The following is a 21,454-nucleotide window of genomic DNA, read 5'->3' as shown; positions in this document are numbered from 1 at the left end:
AAAAACCCAATTTTTTTTTTTAAAAGAAAGGAAAAGGTGATAATTAAAGCCTCCTGTCAAGTCACCATGTCTTCATGGAACATTATTAAACTGGTCTTTGCTTTGCAGGCTTTTTACAGGTAAGCATTTGAAAGTGCTGTGATACACCATCTATCAGGTGTGGCATGGTCTGGTGACTACCTGGAGGTACAGCTTACTTCGGTGTTATTCATCCTCTGATCCACATGTTGATTTTGGTAACTAACGACTTGTTAAAAAAAAATAAAAAAGCTATGGTAGATGCATAAGCGATTTGACAAGAAGGTTAGCAGGAATTTCAATGCATTGATCCACTGATAACGGACAATTTTAAGCACCCAGAGCAAACTATTACATCCTTTAATACCTGGACTTTTGCTTGTCTGTGTTGACGGGTTACAGATGACCCCGGAGGTCTAAGCCTTCCCCCAGCTTGTGCGACCTGCAGATTACTTTTATTGTCCCTGAGTGCTCACAATAATATAGCTCCGTCCAGATACTCCTTTTTAAAGGACCCTTCTCCCTCTGCACAAAGGCAGGATGCATGGAGAATTAGCATTAGGTCACAGATAATAAACTTAATTACACTTCCTCTGTTTAGGCAGCAGGAAGCAGCCAGAGAGTGGAAGAAAAATCTAGGTTACTTCCCAGGAACCAGCGCTCTCCGAAAGCACGTTTTCTTTAGCTATGCATGCCTGGAGAAGCTCCCCGTGCCAGACTGTCCCTGAGTCCCTTGAAGGCCAGGCACCTGGGAGGAGGAAGAAAGGGGCTTTCTGCCTGGGGCTTTAAGGAGGTCTCTATCCCCCACCTCCTGCCCAGCACTTCAGCGTCTCACATACTCAGACAACTCCAAGAAAGGAGGTTTACAGACAGCATCTCATTAACGGACTGATCGGTTGGATCCAGGGCCCAAACAGGTGTGACAAAAGGGCCGGGACGGAGTCTGCCATTGCAGCTGCTGAAGAAAACTGTGGTCAGACTTACCAGAATTCTTCCCTGGGGACATTAAATAGAACCGAAAAGGAGGCATCCGTGTTTTAAGTGACTCTGAGTGGAGGGGTGTGGGGATCCTGGCCTTGTCCATTAGTCAGGGGCACAGAAGGGACAGCAGCATCTCACAGCCAGAGGGTTGCCAGAAAATATGACTACAGGTGGCCTAGTTAAATTGAAAAGCAGCTCTTACAGCTGAAATTTGGGATTTATTGGGAAAAACTGAACACAGGGCACTAAGGGTGTCTTGATGAATTAACAGAGGACCAGGATAAAAATCACTCAAGTTAGGATGGGTCTTGTATCTAGAGTATACCCAGCAAGCCTCATCAGCCCTCCAGGCCTGGGCTGGGGTCTCCTGGGCCAGGGTTAGCCCTCAGAAGCACAAGATGCAAGCCTGAAGAGAAAATGGTCTGCCTTGTCCATCTGACTCCCAGCAATTATGCTCTGAGAGCATCTGGGGGTGACTCGCACAGGCATTAACCCCAGCAGCCAGTGTCAGTGGAGTGGGACCACTCCCTGTCGTTAGAGAGGGGCTCTCACGCAGCACAAAACCCTGGGCTACTGACCACCTTGTAATTTTTCCTTCAGTTTTAGAACTCAGCTGTTGACTAGAGTCCCCCGGGGTCCTTCCAAGCTTGAAGGAAGACCCTCCCGCCAGCCCTCTGGGACAATAAAGGTAAGTTCACTAGAACATGCGTAATTATTACATGGCAATGATTCTGCCTCAAGACAGCACCCAGACAACTGCAATGTGCTCCTTCTAATTAAGCTCTGGAACAATTTCAGTCAGTTAAATAAAGGTATTTCTCAAAATGACTTTAAAAAAAAATAAGCCGTGCTGAAATAATACGAAGGCCAAATAAAAACTTTGTAATGAACCGACAGCTGAGAAAGTACGGGGCTGAGAGATTCTGTAACTTAGATTCACTCTAAGTTTTTTAAAGGGCAAGGACAAGAAGCAACTAACACAGAGTGAGAGTTGTAGCAGGACAACTAAAGGGAAGACCAAATGAAAACAGTCATTAGCGCCATCAACAAGGGCGAGCTGCTCAGGCTCTGCCTCGAGGCCCACAGAACCAGGCGGGACCCATAAATTATGTACACCCCAGAGCCCAGACATGATGGGATCAAAAGCTGAGCCACGCCAAGGCCCTCTGACGATGAACCATTGACCCAACTAGGGAAAAAGAAACATGAACAGGGGTTAACTTTTACATAAGAACATCTATTATCTGCTGCAATTCATAGGTTATTTCTCATAAATGTCAAACTAGAGAGAAGAAATAAGAAAATCACATGAGAAGCTTATGCATAAAAATCTGCTGTCAGTCACACAGAGGAAGATGGAGAGGATTGCGAGCTAAGCTGAGCGACTGGACAGCGGGACACCTTCCCAGTCTGCAAGAGGAGCTCAGGCGGGTTCCACATGGCTCAAGATCAAATCCTTTAGTCAAGAGGCAATGAGAGGGGGCAATGTGAATGGGCTGGCTCTGCGGTCCTGGTGACGGCTAGAGCTGGGCTCAGGGACAGGGAGGCCCTCCAAATGGTTCCCAAATAGTCCTGTCTGCTTATTCATTCCTGTGCCTGTGATGCTAAGTCAGAATCCACCACGGTTTCATAAGTCCCCGAGGTGTCTGTCATAGGAAAGGATGGATGGATGGATGGATGCATGGATGGACAGACGGACAGATAGATGGTGGATGGATGGACAGACGGATGGATGGATGGATGGACAGATGAATGATGGATGGACAGACAGATTGATGGATAGATGGATGTGTGGTTCAGAAGATCAGACTCTAACCCAAATCAGAGGGCACAGAGAGGTTAGAATAGTCAGTAGCCCCTGATATCCATGAGTAGATTGTCCACTGTGGGGTTCTGCTGTTTTGAGTTTCTCATTAACCAAATTTCTCATTAGACACTTGGCATTTATCAGTGGGCACTGCTCCCTCTTCTCCTCTCCACCTCCCAAGCTAGTCCCCTCATCTTCCTCTCCACCTCCCAGAGCAGGTCCTGATTCTCTTCTCCACTTCTCAAGCTAGTCCTACATTTCATCTTTCTCTCCACCTCCAGAGCTGGTCCTCTCTTTCTTCTCTGCACACCTAGAACTGGTCCTCCCTTCGCCTCTCCACCACTGGAACTTGTTCCTGACGACAGGAACCTTGTCATTTATATATCAGGATCCCCTAGAGCATTTTAAAGGACCCCTTCAGCACCATGAATATTCTCAAGTGTTCTGATCTAAGAAACCTTTGGTCTCTACCCACACTAACAGATCTCTCAGAGCCTGTGGCGTTTCCAGGACTGGCACCAGCCAAATACAACAAAACAAAAACAAATAAGCACGCCTGAGCCCGCCCTAGTGCAGAGAGAATCCACCCTCCCCACTCAATATTACTGTACACAAGCACAGGACACAAGGAGGAGAGGCCATGCATAATGTTCCTCATGTCCGAGCTTCCAAGAACACGGCCGTGAGACGCTGCAGGGGGTAGAGACTGCGGGCAATGGAAGGCGGAAAAGGTACAGACCGGCATTGCTTCTACTCTGCCAGAAAAGTGAGGTGCTCGGGGGAAGAAGATTCATAAGTCCGTGTGCCAAACAAGTTATGTCTATTCCCAGCCGGGAGGATTAAGTAATTTCTGAAAACAAAGCTAATGGTGTGAGAATGAAATGCTTCCATGGAGGCTGTCCCATGTGGTCAAATGATTAAGAAAAAGTGTGAGCCTGTACTTAATAGAGTTATTTTCAATCATTTTTAATCTTTGAATGGCTTTATTTATAACCTAAAATCTTGGAAGATGAAACCAAACCTACAAATAAATAATGTAGAGCGAAACACAGGCAAATTATGTCATCTCGAAAAGACTTAAAGAGCCATAAGGTCTAGATGCACTTTTCTCTAAGACACTCAAATTACTCAAAGCAAATGACTGCAAATTTTATTTTTAATGGCCGCAAGGAAAGGACTTGATCTCACGCTTCTTGGTAACTGATTCCCGTCTCCCCAAAGTCAGAGTCATCCCCTTTACCGATCTTGTTACAATGTTCCCATTTTCAATCATTTAGGGGTCAGTGTGAGATGGAGTTTGTTCCCAAACCTCATACAACTAAAACAAACAGGAAGTTTTCCTGACTTCCTTCTCTTCTATGTGGACACTTAAACACAGTGAGCTCCCACTAGAAATAAAATGCCTACTGTAATTCCTAACGGTGTCAGATATGAGCTGGATTCTTGTCCACACACACAACCAATTACAGTCTGGATTCACTTCTTTCTATCCATTATCTATCATCTATCTGTTATCTCTTGCTCACTCTTTTTCCCTCCCTATCAATCAATCTACCCATCTCTTCACATCCGTGTAAACATTTAGCTATGAGACCTTCAGAAAAGTCTTTCTAGCCATCTCTCATCTACCTGTCAATCATCTATCTATCTACTGATCTATCTTCTTCATGTCCATGTAAACATTTTGCTCCAAGACCCTCAGAAAGTGACTCATGTCCTTGAGATTCTCCTATTTTCAACCAGCAAAGGAAGTACTAACTGAGATACCTCTGAACTGTGAACTTTGAATGTAAGGGTTTTGTTGGTTTTTTTTTTTTTTTTTAAACGTAGAGATTAAAGGTAACACAGAGCTATCACCACATAGTCTAAAGTCATTTTAACACCATGACCTCCACCAACACTTTACAGAATGTTAAGTGGCATTTGGCAGACTGGAGAAGACATGCCATGGAGCTCTACACTTCGATACCCATCTTGGGAGACCAGCTGGGTGTGTGGAGCTCAGTGGCAGGAGGCACCTGCGGGGATCCAAGCCCCTCAAACATGAGCATTTCACCAGAAAAGTCCTGCAGTCCTTGCGTCTGGGGCCACATCCTGCTCTGTCCTTGCACCGAAAGGGCCTCGGAAGCCGCGTGGGCTCCAATGGGGGCCCTGCCCGATAAGCTGCCTATTGGAAAGCAGTGTGTGCCGAGCAATAAAAGTATCAGAGTCCTAAATAATTATGTGTTAATTGAGTGGAGAGGGCTTAGCAAGTGGAACATAATCAGGAACCAATTTAACTATTACAAGTTCCTGGCACAATTACAGTCGCTAAAATGACTTCATCATGATGGAGCCTCGGGCTTCTCGAGCATCACTGTTACCCGGTGTTTGCTGCCAATAAAACTGGAAGATGAGGTGCCTCGTTACGACACCGGGAAAAACAGCAAGAAAGCAAGCCAGTGAACTTCCAGTGGAACCCAAAACCCTGCTCTCAGGCAGTGAACCTGCGGGGTATTTCATTCCTTTCCTAAACTCACTTTAAGTTCCGTAATTAGATCGTACAGTTCACCATGAGGGCATTTAAACACCTCTGGCATTAAGACAAGAGATGCTCTGGGGGCGGGGGGGGAAGCACCTTTTAACAAAATGTTTTCCCGAAACAAATGGAAGAAAGGAAAAAAATTTAAAGTGACTAAATATGCCTTTAAATGATTTCCACAGAATTCAGGAATGCTGGGAAGGAGGGAGGACTTGGGGGCATGTGATAAGCAGATGCAGAGAACATCACTTCAGCCGGCCGGCACAGCGAGAGAAGGACCGGGTCATCGCCACTGACCGGCCCGTGAGCACAGCCACACACCGCAGAGGCTTCGGTCTAGGCCGGGACCAAATGGGATCAGCCGCTTCCTCCATCGGGAGCCAGACGGGCAGTGAAGACCACACGTGCACAAGAAGTGGCGTCCTAGCAAGACCCTGGGATCGCACGTGAGCCGCGGAACATGGAAGGCGGCCTGGCTGGGACCTCGGCTCACATGTGTGATCTGGGAGATGGTGGGAAGACCAATGTCAAGAGAGCCTCCAGGGAAGAGGCTGGAAGGATCGGCGGGGGTCGGACTGCGGGAGGCTGGGAAGGTTGGGGTGCAGCCCACGGCAGTGACTTCAAGCAGGGAAAGAGCAGTAAAGTCCAAAGAGGCAGGTGCCATGGTCTCCCCAACACACTGGAGGTGTTTCCTTTTGTCGAGATGGCCTGATTCGTTTTTCCTTTCAGGCTTTAGCATCCGTCAAACTCTGAACTAAAGTCCAAAGTGCTATGAACCATCACGCTGGCCAGCCCTGGTGGAAGCAGGCTCAGCTCGCGGGATGCAGGGGCTCCCAGGGAGTGGCCGCTCAGGGCTGAGGCCACATCACCCCTGCTGTGTGGGTTCCCAGGGCAGACATCCGTGGCACGGGGTCCCCGTCCCACCACTCTGGGGACATACTCTGTGTCCAGGTCCCACCAAAACAGGACTATGGCTAAGGAGCTACTACCACAGTGGGCTGCAGGTGAGAAGCCCTGATGGTGGCGGAGACCCACCCAGCTCGGTCATGCCCGGCCACCCATCACCTCTGCGGCTTTGCTGGTGAGCACCCACCGAGTGCCTTGTATATTCCTAGTGACTTCTGTCACTTCGTAAAAACTGTGCCAGTTAATGCACCCAAGTCCGGCGGGGTATGAATTACCTCGTATTTTACCCAAAAGGCTCCAAGAGGCAAAAGCACATGGCCCCAGAAGGGCATGGCAGGCTCAGCCAAGCCCAGGACCGGCGCCCACACTGCACAGCCTTCCTCAGGAAGCCCAGCCGGCGTGGTCAGCAGAATACAAATAAATCCAGAAATTATTTTGCTTTTACAATATATTCCAGAAAATTCCAGGCACGTACAACAGTAGACCCCATAAGGAACTCACGTCCCCCTCCCTGGGCTTCAATGATTATCACCTTCTGAGCATTTCGTCTTTCTCCCATCCAAACCCTTTCATGTTATTGTTATTATTAGTGTTTCCTTAAGGGCCTAAAACGTTAGAGAGTGGCTGTAGATTCACAGCAAAATGGAGCGTAGAGGTCAGAGGTTCCCGGATGTCCCCTGCCTGCCCTGGTCAGCGTCCTGCACTGCACTGGGGCTACACAGCCTTCTCTGGACGAATGCACATGGTCACAGTTACGCCCCAAGTCCGTGGTCGGTGGGAGGGCACACTCCTGTGAAGAACCTGCGGGTTTGGAGACACATGTGACAACGGAAACGCAGGATCCCGGTGCCCTGCTGAGGGCTACACCGCCCGGGACACCCTCGGAGCCGCGCTCTCCCACCCTTCCTCCCACTGAGCCTCTGACCACCGCGCGTCCTTCTGCTGTCTCCACCGCTCTGCCTTTTCCAGGATATTCTATAGTTGGCGTGATACAGTATGTAGCCTTTTCAGATTGCTTATGTGATCATGATAGTATTTCCTAAGTCCCCTCTTGCCAGGTTTCAGACCTCCGATGCTTAAGGCACTTTACAGTAAGGGTGTGCGACACTCTCTCTCATGAGGCTCCCTTCTTACACACCATGGCCGCGGAGAGGGCTGGCCTTCCGAAGGGTTTCGGGGCCATTCCCAGCATCAGGGCACACGGTGCCCCATGCTGCTACCTAGAGCTCAGACACATCCCTGCCACTAATGAGCTGCGTGGTTTTGAGCAGGTCACTCTGCCCCTAGAGCCTCAGTCTTCACCTATGTAAAATGGGCTGTTGACAGCAAGGACACGAGGCTTTCACAGAGTCCTGTGTCCGCAGCCCAGCAGGTGTCCCGTGATTGGCACCAAAGCCCTCGTAACTCGTACAGTGCGGCTCTCTCTACATCGAGACCGGCTGGATGCACATCGCACTTGAGCTAATTCTCACCGAGCTCACTGGCTGGAATTCTGTTTCTTACACTGCCTACAATCCCCACCCTGTCCCAGGCTTCAGAGCAGCAAACTAAGCCCCACAGCCTGTTTTTGCACATAAGGTTCTTTTAATAAAAGAAAATTTTTAAAAACCCTGGTAAAATGCGTATGACATAAATTTACCATCTTAACCATTTGTAAGTGGACACTTCATTGCCATCGAGCCCATTCACACTGCCGTGGAACCATCACGTCCAGAACCTTCCTCCTCCCCAACAGAAGCTCTGAACCCAAGAAGCAACAACTCCCCGCGCTCCCCTCCCTCAGCCCTGGCAACCGCCGTTCTACTTCCTTTGTCCAGAGTCAGAATGATCTAGGCACCGCAAACAGGACTTGTCCTGTTGTCACCGGCTTATTTCAGTGAGCACAGGGTCTTCTGGGTGCATCCGTGCTGCCGCATGTCCGAATGTCCTTCCTTTAAAGACTGAAGAACATTCCATGCTACGAATGGCCCACATTTCATTTCTCTGCTCAACCGCAGACGGACACTTGGGTGGCGTCCCTCTCTCGGCTACCGTGAATCATGCTGTGGAGAGCACGGGTGCACAGGTGTGTTCACGTCCCTGCTTTCCGTTCTCTGGGGTGTATTCCCACAAGTGGACTTGCCAGACCCTGTGGGAATTCTATTATCGACGTTCTGAGGAGCCATGACACGGTCTTCCCCAGCGGCCGCACGACCTGCTGTTTCACCTACAACCCCCAAGGATGCCGATGTTTCCACATCCTCAGCCACGCTTGTCAGCTTTTGCTTCTGGTCATGGTAGCCACCCTCCTAAGTGTTTGGTGCTATAAAAAAAGTATTATTAGAACACAGCCACACCCACTCATTTAGGGATTTTCTGTGGCTATTTCCTACAGGAGCAGTGTTGAGCAGCAGTGCCTGCCACGTTACCTGGCTCTTGAGGGAACATTCTGCCATCCCTTGGAAGCTGTGATTCTATTCTGATCATCCTTTACAGGGTTTTGGAGAATTTTTTGCCTGTAGACGGTTGGGAATGGGGCTCACACCTGGTTCTCGGTCATCAGAAAAGACGACGTGTTGATCAAAAAGGCCCCAGACAACCCCCTTGAATGTTTACTTGGGAGGAGGTTGCTTCAAGCTCCAAAGCAGTTTGGGATACAAGGGATTTAGAATCCAAAGCAGGCAGGGCCTTGCCACTTACATCTCTAGGGCACCAAGCATGTCTCAACCAGCAGTCTTAGCTCAGGGGCAAGTTTTAAAAATTCAGAAAGCCATCCTTTCCCTCTGCTCTCTCACTTCCTCCTCCTTTTTACCATCCTCTTCCTCCCAACCCTCCTGGCTTCCCTTTGTCCACATCACAAGATAAAGTGTTGATGGATTTAGGAACACCATGGGCACAGGAAAAATTTCCCAAGACCATGGGAACCACGGGTGGACCTGCCGCACGGGCGAGAGGCGGGCAAGAGCACAGAGCAAGCAGAGCACGGGGTCACCGCTGCCCCGTCCTTTGGGCCGAGGCCCACGCAGTCTACGTAAGGCTGTGCGGAAGAGCACCTGTCACCGCAGTATTTTCTGAGTTCCAAATATGGGATTGGGAAGGGGAGGGCAGGCGTGGGGCATTGAAGTTTCTGTTTGGTGATGAAACATTCTGGAAATAAGCCCTGGTGATGGTTGCACAACATTGTGAATGTAATTAATGCCAATGAACTATACCTGTATAAACGGTTAAAATGGGGAATTTTAAGTCACATATATTTTACCACAGAAAAGAAAGAAAACATGAGAAGGAAAGGAACGAGACATTTCCAGAAACTGCAGCAGTGGGGACCATGATTTCTCCGTCTATAACTCTACCATCAGTGTGATTCGGCTCCACAATTTCACATACACATAAACACACACACACCCGCACACACGCATGCACGCACGTGTTTTTAGAAACAAGAAACTCTGGCCTCTGCTTCTCAAAGAATAAGATTGTTCAGATCTGTTCTGGGAGCAGATGGGCCGTTAATAAATAAGCATAAACATAAGTAAACAGAAATAATAATGGCAATAACCATCCACCCAAAGTCCTTTATGGCCCCGTATGTCACTTCTCACTTGACTCCACACACGACAGTGGTCACAGACATGGTGTGTCCCAGATCTACTGTGAGCCCACTGATGGCCCATCTGTGCTGAATCTTTATTCCCTGTAGCACCAAGCAATGTATCTTGTATAAAATAAAATACAGTATAACTGAATCCATCTAGCGAGCCCAGGGAAAAATTAAGTGGTCGGAGGCCTTGAGCCAACTATAGGGTTCAAGGCAGAAATTCTAAAGAGAATCTAGGATAATTACAAAGGGGAATGCTTTCCAGTTATTTCATGCTTGGAATATCCCAGCCATGCTGAGGAATTTATTCTGGTTCGTTTTCGAGACTTGCTAAAGGGCACTGCCATCATTTAGCAAATGAATGTAATTTGCTTTAGGCTCGCGTATTACAGGCTAAAAACTGGGTCACCATTTTTTGCCCTGTTGGGGGCCTAGGTGCTCACGAATGTTCTGAAAGTGACTACCTGGCAGTGGGTGAGGTTTTACACGTTTCCCCATCTTTGCTGGTGTTTGGCTACTTTGTACTTCTACTCACTCCTGGTTTAGTTTCCTTCTCAAGAGGCCAGCTAGGCCTCTCCCTGTGGTGTATCCCCATGGAGAAAAGCACGAGGTGGGCAGTGGAGAGAAGCAGGAGTCTTGAGATCTGTGCCCAAGTCATGTTTCCCACGTACAGTCTGTGCAACCTTGGGCAAGTAAACAAAGGACTCTGAACTTGCTTTTCCTGGTGGGTAGGAGAGACTAGAGGGAGACCGTGTTTGTCAAGGGCCTGGGCCGCACTAGCTGTTTAGTGACTGATCGGCAGCTACTCTGGGGAATATGAGAATGATACTAGAGATGAAGGCCTCGACTTCTCCTCTCTTATTGGTTTCAGAAGAGGCATCCAAAGGAAGGTACAGGAAAAATTAGGAGACCAATGTTCATGAATGTTCAGCTGTTGACAAGATGTTAGAAAAAGAGAAAATGTTACAACTGAGAGATTCTAGTTCTTTGATTCTATTGTGGCTCAGAATTCTCACCACTCAGCTGTTGAGTGTATGGTGATTTCCTCAACCATCTTTGTCGACGGAGAGCAGCTCCGAGACTTTGATGGAAGGGGTTAACTTCCCCAGATGGATGGAGATGGGTGACCTGGTGAAGTCTGTGCTCAGATCCTGAGACCGTTTTCTAAACGGTACCAGAGACAGGTGTCACCGCTGGACTGTAGCTCACCCCTGGCTCCCAGCGCAATAGGAGTCTCTATGGGGAAGGCCACCATCTTAGAAGGTTTTCCTCTATGCGTAACAAATGGCCACAAACCTGGTGGCTTAACACAATGCCCAGTAATTATCTCACTGTTCTGTGGGTCAGAATTCCCTGGAAGGTCAGCAGGGTTTTCTGCTAAAGCTCACAGAGGGCCCAGGTGAAGGTGTGGACCAGGCTGCGTTCTGATCCACGGCTCCTGTCTCCCCAGCTCATCCAGGTTGCAGGCAGAAGCCATCCTTGTGGTCTGAGGTCCCTGTGCGTGCGAGCTCCTTGTCTCCTCGCTGACTCTCAGCTGCGATCCACTGTCTGCTCTTGAGGGGCTGCCTGCATTCCTTCTCCCACGGTCCCTCCATCTTCAAATCAGCAAAGGCATGTGGTGTGCTTCTCCTGCTTCAAATTCCTTGCTTCTTTCTTTTACTGCAAGCCAGAGAAACTCTTTCTTTTCAAAGAGCTCTCATGATTACACAAGGCCCTCCTGGATAACTCCTATCTAAGGCTAATTATTACTGTTCGTGATACCTGCAGGACCCTTTGTCCATAACAAAACCATAGGACGGACAAGGTGTGCTATTCATGGCTCCACCCACACCGACATCCTCGAAGGAGGAGGGCCCTGGAGACCCTCACTGATCCCGTAGGGCCACAAACCTCAGAATCAGACTGGTTTTCCTGGGCCCTACTCCTACTTTCTTGCAGCCTGAGACTAAGCCCAGAAGGACAGGCTGTCATCACGTAATTCTTGCCTTCGGTGGCCCCTGTGCTGTTCTGAGTATTTGTGACAAGGTGAAAGACTTATAGGGAAGGGGAGGGTAGAAGACAGAGCTAGAAATACAAACCTGAACCAGGTCTTGTGAGAATGAAGTGCAGTTTCAGGAGGCCACTTGTCTGCAATCCACTGAGTGACACTTTCTATTAACAGGTATAACCTTATTCGAAGCTCGTGATGTCATCTGATGCCAAGCTCATCTGTTCACTGGATTCAGTGTAGCAACTCAGATTGCGAAGGGCTCAAGAACCGAATAATGATTTTCTTCCCCATACAGTCCCTAATATGCACCTAAATAGTCCCTCACATTTACATAATTCCTCTGATCCACATGAAAGAGACGAGGCTGTCTCTTTACTGAGCGGAGTATGGTCCTGCACACTAAATAATGAAACCACATCTTCCATACCTGTGCTATAACCCCCAACAGGGACATATAAAATTGAACAGTATCCTACCCAACGTTCAACAGCACTCTATCTCGGAGATGGGCAAATTATAGCCTCTGGGCCAAGTCTGGCCTGCTGCCTGTTTCTGCAAATAAAGTTTTATTAGTACACAGCCACACGCATTTGTTTATATGCTGCAACACAGAAGGCATAGCCCACCAAGACGAGAATGTGGTCCATTACTCAGTCAAATAATATTCAAGGAGAACAGGTATTACTACCTAGTCCTACCTCTAACAACAGTTTCTCTAATTAACCCTTCCCTACTTTTTAAATTAAAATCAATTCCTTTCACTACTAAGGCCATTTGATCTGGTTTATTCTTTCCTGGATTGAAAAGTCAGCATTTCCAAGACCTTGGCCGAAATTACTTCCCCACAACAGAAGCCCCAGAGTGACAACTGGGCCTCGTTCGGTGTTGGGGGCAGCTGAGCACGCACAGCCAGCAGGGGCAAGGGAATGAAGAGCCTGAGAAGAAATCTAGGCTCTACCACTGACCAGCTCTGGAGACCTTGAGCGGGTTTCTGCATTTCCCGCTTCTGTGAAATGGGTATTAAGAGTTCATTTACTGGTTTGGTGGTAAAGACTCAGTGAGATGAAATGTGTGCAGCATCTAGAACAGCTCCTGCAAATGGTGAGCACCAAGGGTTAGGAGGCCTGCGAATCACTCTCAAGTACTTCTACAGCGAGCACAAGCTTTAGGGATACAGTGTAGTCATCAGCTGGCCTAGCCCTCCATAGGAAAACCACTTTCCACAGGAGTGCTTTGGCTCTCCTTATTTGATCAAAAGCAGAAACACAAGAATATTAATGGTTAGAAATTACTCTTTTTGAAATTTGGGCCTTTTTTTTTTTTTCAAAGATTTGATTTACTTGACACAGAGAGAGAAAGACCACAAGTAGGCAGAGAGAGGAGGAAGCAAGCAGCCCGCTGAGCAGAGTCCGATGAGGGGCTCGATCCCAGGACCCTGAGATCATGATCTGAGCTGAAGGCAGAGGCTTTAGCCCACTGAGCCACCCAGGTGCCCCAAATTTGGGCCTTCTTAATGAGTGTAATGGGTAACAGAAATGGGCTCTCCCACTTGAAACCAATGCCATGTAAGGTATGTGGACAAACTGAAATATGTTAGAGCCTCTCCCCTACGGTTCTAAGAAGCCTGGACTCAAGGGACAGGGCCTAAAGCTGGAGCCTGTGCTCTAGTTCCTGTCACTGGTTTGAGGACACTAGTGGCCGGATGATGACTACAAGCTTCAGTGAATTTTGCTTCCAGAATACTTGCTCAGCACTGAAAATTACAGGGAACTGGGGCTTCATGATTGTACCAGCTGGTGAAGAACTGTCTTTTAACTGTCTGTGTGGCTGCCTTTGGCCTGAGACTTGCCTTCATTTTAAGCTGGTAGCAAAGAGAACAGGTAACTTTCCCATTTTTAATGAGGAATGACTAAGAATATCGAAAGAAAAAGAAAAAGTAAAAACCCAAAACAGCACTAAGGCTCGCCTTGGGTCAGTTCCTAACAGTGTGGCTTGGCCCCTTGCAGAGGTATGTCTTGGGGCTGGACTGGACTTGAGCTGCCACATCTGTAAAATGGGCTATGCACGGGACAAGAGGCGCACACATCACCTCAGCTGGGGGCCAGACAGGTGCATCTTCTCAAGCTGCCCCTTAGGAAATCAACCTTCCGGGCACTTCTGAATTCTAATATTGGCGTGCTGCTTAGTGAATGCCCAATTAAGGGCAATATGAGATGACAGGCAGATGACAGGGCCGCCTCCCGTTTCCCAGGAGATGCGGCTGGTGCTAGCTTGTCAACTGAATCTGAGATGGGTTATTTCTGCTCAGCCCGTCCCGTTGTCATTTCAGAGTCATGGGCTGAAGGCATCAGAAGGCGAATTCCCTTCCCACAAGGGTCTACTCTCAGCCTCTACATTACACTTCTCGATGGCCTTGAGGGCCTTTCTTTTCGGCTGTTTCCAGATCCCGTGACAACACAGGATGAAGCTCTGGACCCCTCCCGCCTCCTCAAGAACCAAGAAGCAGCTTCATGCGAGCAGCTCCCTTCACCTCTGCTGCAACACCTAGCCTTGGAGGGACTGCTAGGAAGTCAGACGTGCAGTGGCTGACTTCACAATTGACCTTGACACCACCGAGCAGCAAGGGAAACAGTGGACATGGGCTGAGGGCTGAAGTGCACAGGAGGGGAAGAACAGGCTCCTGCTCACCCGGCACAAGGACGAAAGTGGACGCATCAAGCAACGCTGGCAGGGGCCTGGCAGGTGAGGGGCACCCCCGCGCCCCCGTTTGCTCTCTGCGTCGGACAGGTGGCATTCGAAGGGTGCAGGAGGCTGGCTCTGGCTGCCCAGCGGGAAGGCACAGAGCAGCCGGCAAAAACCAAGTTGCTGCCCGTCCTTGTCCCCAGGCAAGGCACGCCGGCTACAAGGTGTGAGGGTGGCGGCAGGTGTCCAGATCCAGGGACCCTCACCCAGAAGCCCCCTGAAATCTGACTGAGCTGCCTGGGGTCACCACAGGAGCACCTTCTATAGATCACAAAGTGGGTGAGGGAAGATACGTCAGGAAAACCAGTGCACGCAGCTGCCTTCGCGTGTGCATATTGGGCTGAAAGGAACTACGGGCACATCGCTCCAGCCCCAAGCACCCGTGGACAGGAAACCCCCACTGCAGGGGACCTTGTGGGGAGGCCAGGGAAGCGGGTGAGGGGCAAGAGCGCTCATGGCAGCGGACACCTCGGGCATCGTCACACTCATTTGGCAGAGTGGCTTCAGACCAAGGCCATGCCTCTAGTCTTCCCAGGACGCAGGAGTGGCCCATCACATGAAGCAGCAGCACACGGCCTAGCCCTGGGTGCAGCCGCTGCTGTCCAGGTGAGCTGTATGTGGGGTGCGCTGCCCAGCTCCAGAAGGCTATCAGGAAAGCCTGCGTGGACACCATGTTACCCCCACCCCCCATACCGTTTACGCCCACAGGCTTGGAGCAAAGGGACTTAGGAAAGTGGGATCTTCTACCTATGGAAGTGCCTGCTGTTCACCCTGTAAGTTTAGTGTTCCATTGGATTAGTCTCTGGGGTTCCTGGGGCTGTGACATGGGGTGACCCGGTGACATGTGGAGCACCCAGAATATGAGACGTGGGCTGTGAGCGCACCACGGAAGCCCTCATCAAGGGCTGGAGCATGGGCTCTAACAGACCCTTCCCTGGGGCCATGGGCAGGACACTGCCAATGGGAACAGAGGGCCCCAGGGGGCCAGGGAGCTCCACAGAGAGGAGCAGAGCCTTTTCCAGAACTGGGGGGACAGCAGAATAAACACCGAGTGGTCCCACCTGCCCAAGGTGTTAAGAACCATTAGAACTGCAACGAGCCTAATGACTTTTTACACTGAGGTAAAGAAAATCTTTATGAACTGCCACTTACAACAAAGTTCACCAATGTCAAGTTACAACAAGGGGACTCTGCAGCCCTCCAGCTTTGTGCTGATTTTCTTCTCGGGGTCACAGATAGCCAGCACCTGGAATCCCAGACCCCTGCCTGACCCAGCTTGGAAAGAGGGAAGGCCAAGGACAGGGAGAGCCAAGCCGACGGGTGACCGACAGAAGGAGACCAGAAGGAGTCCCGGCACTTCGTGTGTTTTTAAGTAGGAAATTCAAATATAATATTGCCGAGTGTCCACATTACTATCAGCGGCTTCAAACAACCCAAATGCACGATCTTACAGCTCTGGTGGCTGGACATCCAGAACGGGTCTCCCTGGGCTAAAGTTCAAGGGTGAGAAGAGAGGCACGCTTTCTGGAGGCTCTAGAGAAGGCTCCAGAGGCTTCCATCTTTTTGCCTTTCCTGGCTTCTCACATCCATCTGCATCTGTAATGAACAGCCCCTCGCCAAGTAGCACGACGCAGTCCCAGGATCCAGGGGTGAGGATCCGGGCACCTCCAGGGAACTTATATTCTGCCTCCCGCACTGATAATCAAAGGACCTGGCAACCACAACACCTGCATTGATCCAGTGTATCAATACGGCGTATCGCTCCTGCTGCCGCCACCTGCATTACTTCCCAAGGCTGGTATTTTTCACTCTCCCTTCCATGGGAACGGTCCTATCTCCCAGAAGCCAGAATCCACATGGAAGCCACTTTCTGGGCCCTTCATCCCACCTCCTACATAATAGGTCCCCGGTTAATATCAGAATTATTGATTGATTATTGATTTTTTTAAAGATTAATCATTGTTGACAGCATGTAAATAACTGTGTCTGTTATTGACACGGTGTGTTACACGCTAAACGGTTCAGACCAGGGATCAGCAACCTTGTTCAGTTGAGAGCAAACAGTAAATAAGTTAGGCTTTGTGGGCCATATGGTCTCGACTGCAATTATCTGAATCTGCTGTTTTAGCAAAAAGAACCAAAGGCAAAAATCAAATGAGCAGGGAAATGGCTAGGTGCCAATAAAACTTTATTTATGGACACTGAAATCTGACCTCCATATAATTTGTGTGTGTCATGAAATAGCATTCTTCCTTTGACTTTTTGTTTTCAACCATTTGAAAATGTAACAACTAAGCTTGAGAGTCGCAAACAACCACCACCACCGGGGGCAGGACCACTCTGGCCCAGAGATGATGCTTTGCCAACCCATGGCTTAGAAAATGATGTTTGGGCCCACTGCCCGCTGTCCCGCTCTCACCCACTCATTCCTTATCAGGACTGAGCGCCCACACTGTGCCGGGCCGGAGCGGGTCCAGAAGGGGTGATGGGCTGGATGTGGGGTCGGGGAGCACGATGACACGGGGCACCAAGACAAAGGTGGGCGCCATGTCCGCGGTGTTTAGGGAGGTGCGCACTGCTCTCAGAGGGCCCCTGCAGGAGTGAGACCCTGGCTTCAGGCTTTGGTCCCCCAAATGTCAGCAAGGCCTGAGATCAGAGAAAAGGTCAAAGGGGGGATGTATATTTGGAACAGGATATGAGCCCACATATAAACCAATCCTGGAGGACAGATGAGCGTCCAAGGAAGAGAGATGTGAGAATAAGCAGAAAAGAAAGAAAGAAAGAAAGGCAGGCAGGCCAAGCATAGAGACTTGGGGAACCCCAGCAGTTGTTCTGGGCAGAAGAGGAAGAACTTGTGAGGGAGGCGCATGTGTGAGGCATGTGAGGAGGCGAGAGAGGACCGAAGAGGCTGGGCGGGCAGGGAGAGGAGGGAGGGAGGGACGAGGAGAGGCGAGAGGGGAGGGGAGAGCAGGGGAGACAGGTGACAAGGGGAAGGGCTGGGCGGGAGGGGACAGAGGGAGAGGAAAAGAGGGGAGAGGTTCCTACTGGCGGGGCCTGGGGCTGACTCACTTGCACCCCAGCAGGGGCAGCTCCACGAACAGTCCCAGAACTACTGAATGCCCAAAGGCACTGGGGAGGCCAGAGTTTGCACCTGGCACCTGACATCTTTGTTCTCCTCCCTTTGGCTGAGCAGCCCGTGTACGTCCTGATGTCGGACTCCTCACCCCTGCTGCTCACACCCTCCACCTTGAGCAACGTCCTCATTTGGCCTCTGGGTCAGGCCCCGAGCCCCACTCACGGCTCTGACCTTGTTTCCCGTCCTTCATCCGGCTCCATGGTGTCCGGTTTGATGCTATCAAACCCCATGGGATCGCAGCCACGTGGCCGCGCAGGAGGGAGCCTTGAGCATCTCGCACACTTACACAACCGTGCTCTGGCTGCACCAGCCCCTGTGTGTCCACAGCCCCAGCCTTCCCAGCCAGCCTTCTGGAAAGGCCCGAAATAGATTTAAAAAAAAAAAAAAAAACAAACAAAAAACCCACGAACTCCACATCTGCCTCTGCTCTTCCTGCCAGATTCCCTCCCTCTCTCTCTCTCTCTCTCCCTCTCTCTCTCTGTTTAAATGACCCCTTTATTTCTTCCCTGCACTTCTCCTAATCCTATGTCTCTGTGCTAAAGAGGGGAGGAGGTCCGTCAAAGTGCGGGTCTGCAGGGGCAGGAACCCTCTGGCTCAGCAGATGGCTACCGGGAGGCAGAAGCAGACGGGAGCGGACGAGGAACTGGGCGCACGGGCAAGGCGCGGAAGGATGCTGGCTGTTGGCTCGTCGACTCTTGAACAAAAGGCCCGACTCCACCGCCTGTAAAACAGGAATGACGGTGGCTCCACCTCGTGGGTTTGACTTCAGATTAAATGAGACCCGAGACAAGGGGACAGGCTGGTACCCTCACTTCCCCTTCGCTGAGGAGCCCCCAGAGCTGGGAGGAGAGGAGCAACACCAAGGGCGGAGAGGAAGCAAGCAAGCCATGGTGCCAAGATGAAAGTCTGTCTGCTCCCAAGTCCATGTTCCTTAGACATAATTAATAAAGCTGTGCAGACCCAAGGCTCTGCTCCGGAGAGCCTGGTGGTGGTGATCTGAAGGCCGCCTGCCACCCGACCAGGATTACAGGGACCCAAGCATTGCTGGGGCTGAAGGGGACGGGAGGGAGGATCCCTTCGTTCTGCCGAGCCGTGTCACATTCAGCAACACGACAGTTTCATTTTCCACGCCACTCCACTTTTTACCACCGAACTGCGGCCTGGCGACGGTACGCATTGACTCTGCTATTAGTGGAAGCAACTGGGTGATCATGGGCTAATGATCGTCTACCTTCTTAACGCTGAGTGACTTATTCCCCATAAACACACACACAAAGTGCTCCGGGAAGCTCCTGCCGGCCGAACACACACAAGTTGCGCTTCTTAATTGAAAATATAATCTGTATTGCGGAGATTAAAATATATTGGATTCATTTTGGCTCTATTCTTCCCTATTGTCCCACATACATTTTCTTTATGCTACACAATCAAATTAGTTCCCCTACTACGGAAATTATTTCCACACAATAAATCAATTTTATGGTGAAGCTATGACTGAATGTCCTATTTAAAGGAAAAGCAAATCAGGGATGGAAACAATTTTCTTACTGATGTGATCAGCGTTCGCGCCACATGCTGTTGGCGATCTCTGGCAGTTTTATCCCTTTTCGTTTCTTAGTTCCCCTTCCCTCCCCTCCGTCGTCCTTGGGGAAGCTTCAGTTCTGTGGGTGGAGAGGAGGCAGGTGGGCGCAAGCCCGAGAGGGGAACCCCTGGCAAGGCCGCACAGCACCCCAGTCCCTGGTGGAGGAGGGTCCGTTCCCTCCCTCCCGCGAAGCAATTCCCGACCTCCCTGCGGGAGCCCCACAGCCACCAAGCGCTCAGCCCCGGCCGTGTCTGCTTCCCTGTCATCGACACTGCGCGGTCTCGTCGTCCGCTTGCTAGGGGATCGTCTGAGCCCTTGCCCAACAGCAGGCCACCTCCACGAAGGGAACATTCAGCATTAGATGCCCATGTCTACAAAGGGCCAGGCACAAACATAGGTATGTAGTCACACCTTCTCAACTGTGACGAGGCCACCATCTTGAGTCCAAAGCTCGGTAAGTTTCATCCCAGCTGGAAGGTGTAGGGAGGGAAGGTGTTTATGGAAGGCGGCCTTGGGGCTTGCTCTGTGACCTCAACTCGTAGGCTGAACACAGTGCTAGGCCCCACTGACCTTTATTCAGTGCTTCCCATTTGCAGGGACTTCGCAAATGCTGTTCCCTCTCCCTGCAGGGCTTCCGCTTCCTGCCTTGAAACTCCTGGCCAGCAGCTTCCAGGCTTCCGTTTCGAGCCTTCACAGACCCACTCGTCCCTCATGACACACTGCACAGATCCATGTGCCTCCCAGTGGAGTGCGAGGGTCGCGTCTGCCAGTCTAGGTTTTCTCCTTTGGCAGTCTGAGCAATGTCCCGCAACTCCCCTGGGATTCTCGGCTCCCTGACAGCAGACTCCACATCTGCTTTCGCTCACATTTACCCCCCAGCAGCTAGCACACCGCATGGCCCTTAGCAGGCATGCAGTGAACCCTCGAACGGAACAAGAATAAACATGCATTGCCATGAAAATGATCCCTAAGCTCGTTCACTTGATCCGAAAGTGGTTGCACGGAGCACGTCACTTTCCAGTTGTGTCCTTATATACATTTCTACATTAAGGTGGGAAAAGGGAAGGCAAGTAACCGTTGAGCAGGGTCTGTGGCCCAGTCATGCGGCACACAAGACACTCTGTTGCCTTCAGTCTACTGGCTCCAAGTCCACTTGAGCACAGCCGAGGCCGAGCGGAGTGGGGCTGGAATAGCAGCATGTTCCCCTCAAAGTGACCGCTGAGCCCATCCCAGCAAGGTGGACACTTTGGGGTGTCGACGGAAGAACTCTCAGGGTCCTCCGGTAACACACAAAGCAGGAAAGGTGCCCCCAGTTGCATGTGAGCCCCGAATATGCAGGCAAGTTCCAAAGTTTGCAAGGCTCAGTGCAAGATTTCCAAGGCCCGCCAAATTCATTCCCTCCACTGACCGAACCCCGAACCCTGTGAGATGGCTCCAGGAAGCCGCAGCACGAGGAGACGCTCGAGAATGACCTTCCTGGAAGGACCAATGAGGGGATCAGATCTAGAACCCACAGCGCCTGCTCCGGCCACATGTGCGCTCAGGATGGCTCCGTCCATTCCTTAATCATTCGTCACGGCAGGTGATCAGAGGAGCTGTGCCCTGTGTGTGCAGCAGGACACCTGGGTCCGGGGTTGGATGTTTGAGAACATCTCTGTGAACACGGCAAGCAACTCACGAGTGGGAAGTCTGCATGACTTCAACAAATCAAAAGATGCCACGTTATATGAAATTTTCGAGGAAAAAAAAACCAACACCGTTTTAATGCTTCTGTTTTTGTAAAAGGCTGTAGTGGATGAAGCCTTTCTCTCCTGGCCAAAACGCGGACACACAGAGAGCTCAGAAAAAGAGCAGGGTTGTTTTTAACTTGGGATTCTTGACTAAGAACTCGGCGCGTGTTACTGCACCCGTACCCACAGGCTTATACAAAAATACACATTTAATGAGGTCACAGAGTTAAGACTGAAATGGCTGAAACACATAGTGTGGGCCCAGAAAAACTGTCAGCAAAGTCTCAAAATAGCTTTACTAAGGTCTGTCAAATGTTGGGAAATCATCCAGGAAAGGATACAAGAATGTACACAGAAGCATCGGCTCATTTTAGCTAATGACAGCAGTGAACAAGATGGAAGTGCAACGCTTCCTTATCTAAGGGGAATTTCTATGCTCCATGCTGATGTGTTTCTCATGGCCT

At 50.3% G+C, this 21,454-nt stretch overlaps 1 protein-coding gene across 4 annotated transcripts in view; it reads right to left on the bottom strand.

Moving 5' to 3' along the window:
* DOCK1 (dedicator of cytokinesis 1) overlaps window positions 1–21,454 on the bottom strand; it is a 489,630-nt gene that overhangs the window by 99,054 nt on the left and 369,122 nt on the right. The window lies entirely within an intron of this gene.

Source organism: Mustela nivalis (genome assembly GCF_964662115.1).
Source record: "Mustela nivalis genome assembly, chromosome: 2".
NCBI classification, from domain to species: Eukaryota; Metazoa; Chordata; class Mammalia; order Carnivora; family Mustelidae; genus Mustela; species Mustela nivalis.
Note: the sequence above shows the minus strand (reverse complement) of the source record. Positions and strands in the feature narration are given on the sequence as shown.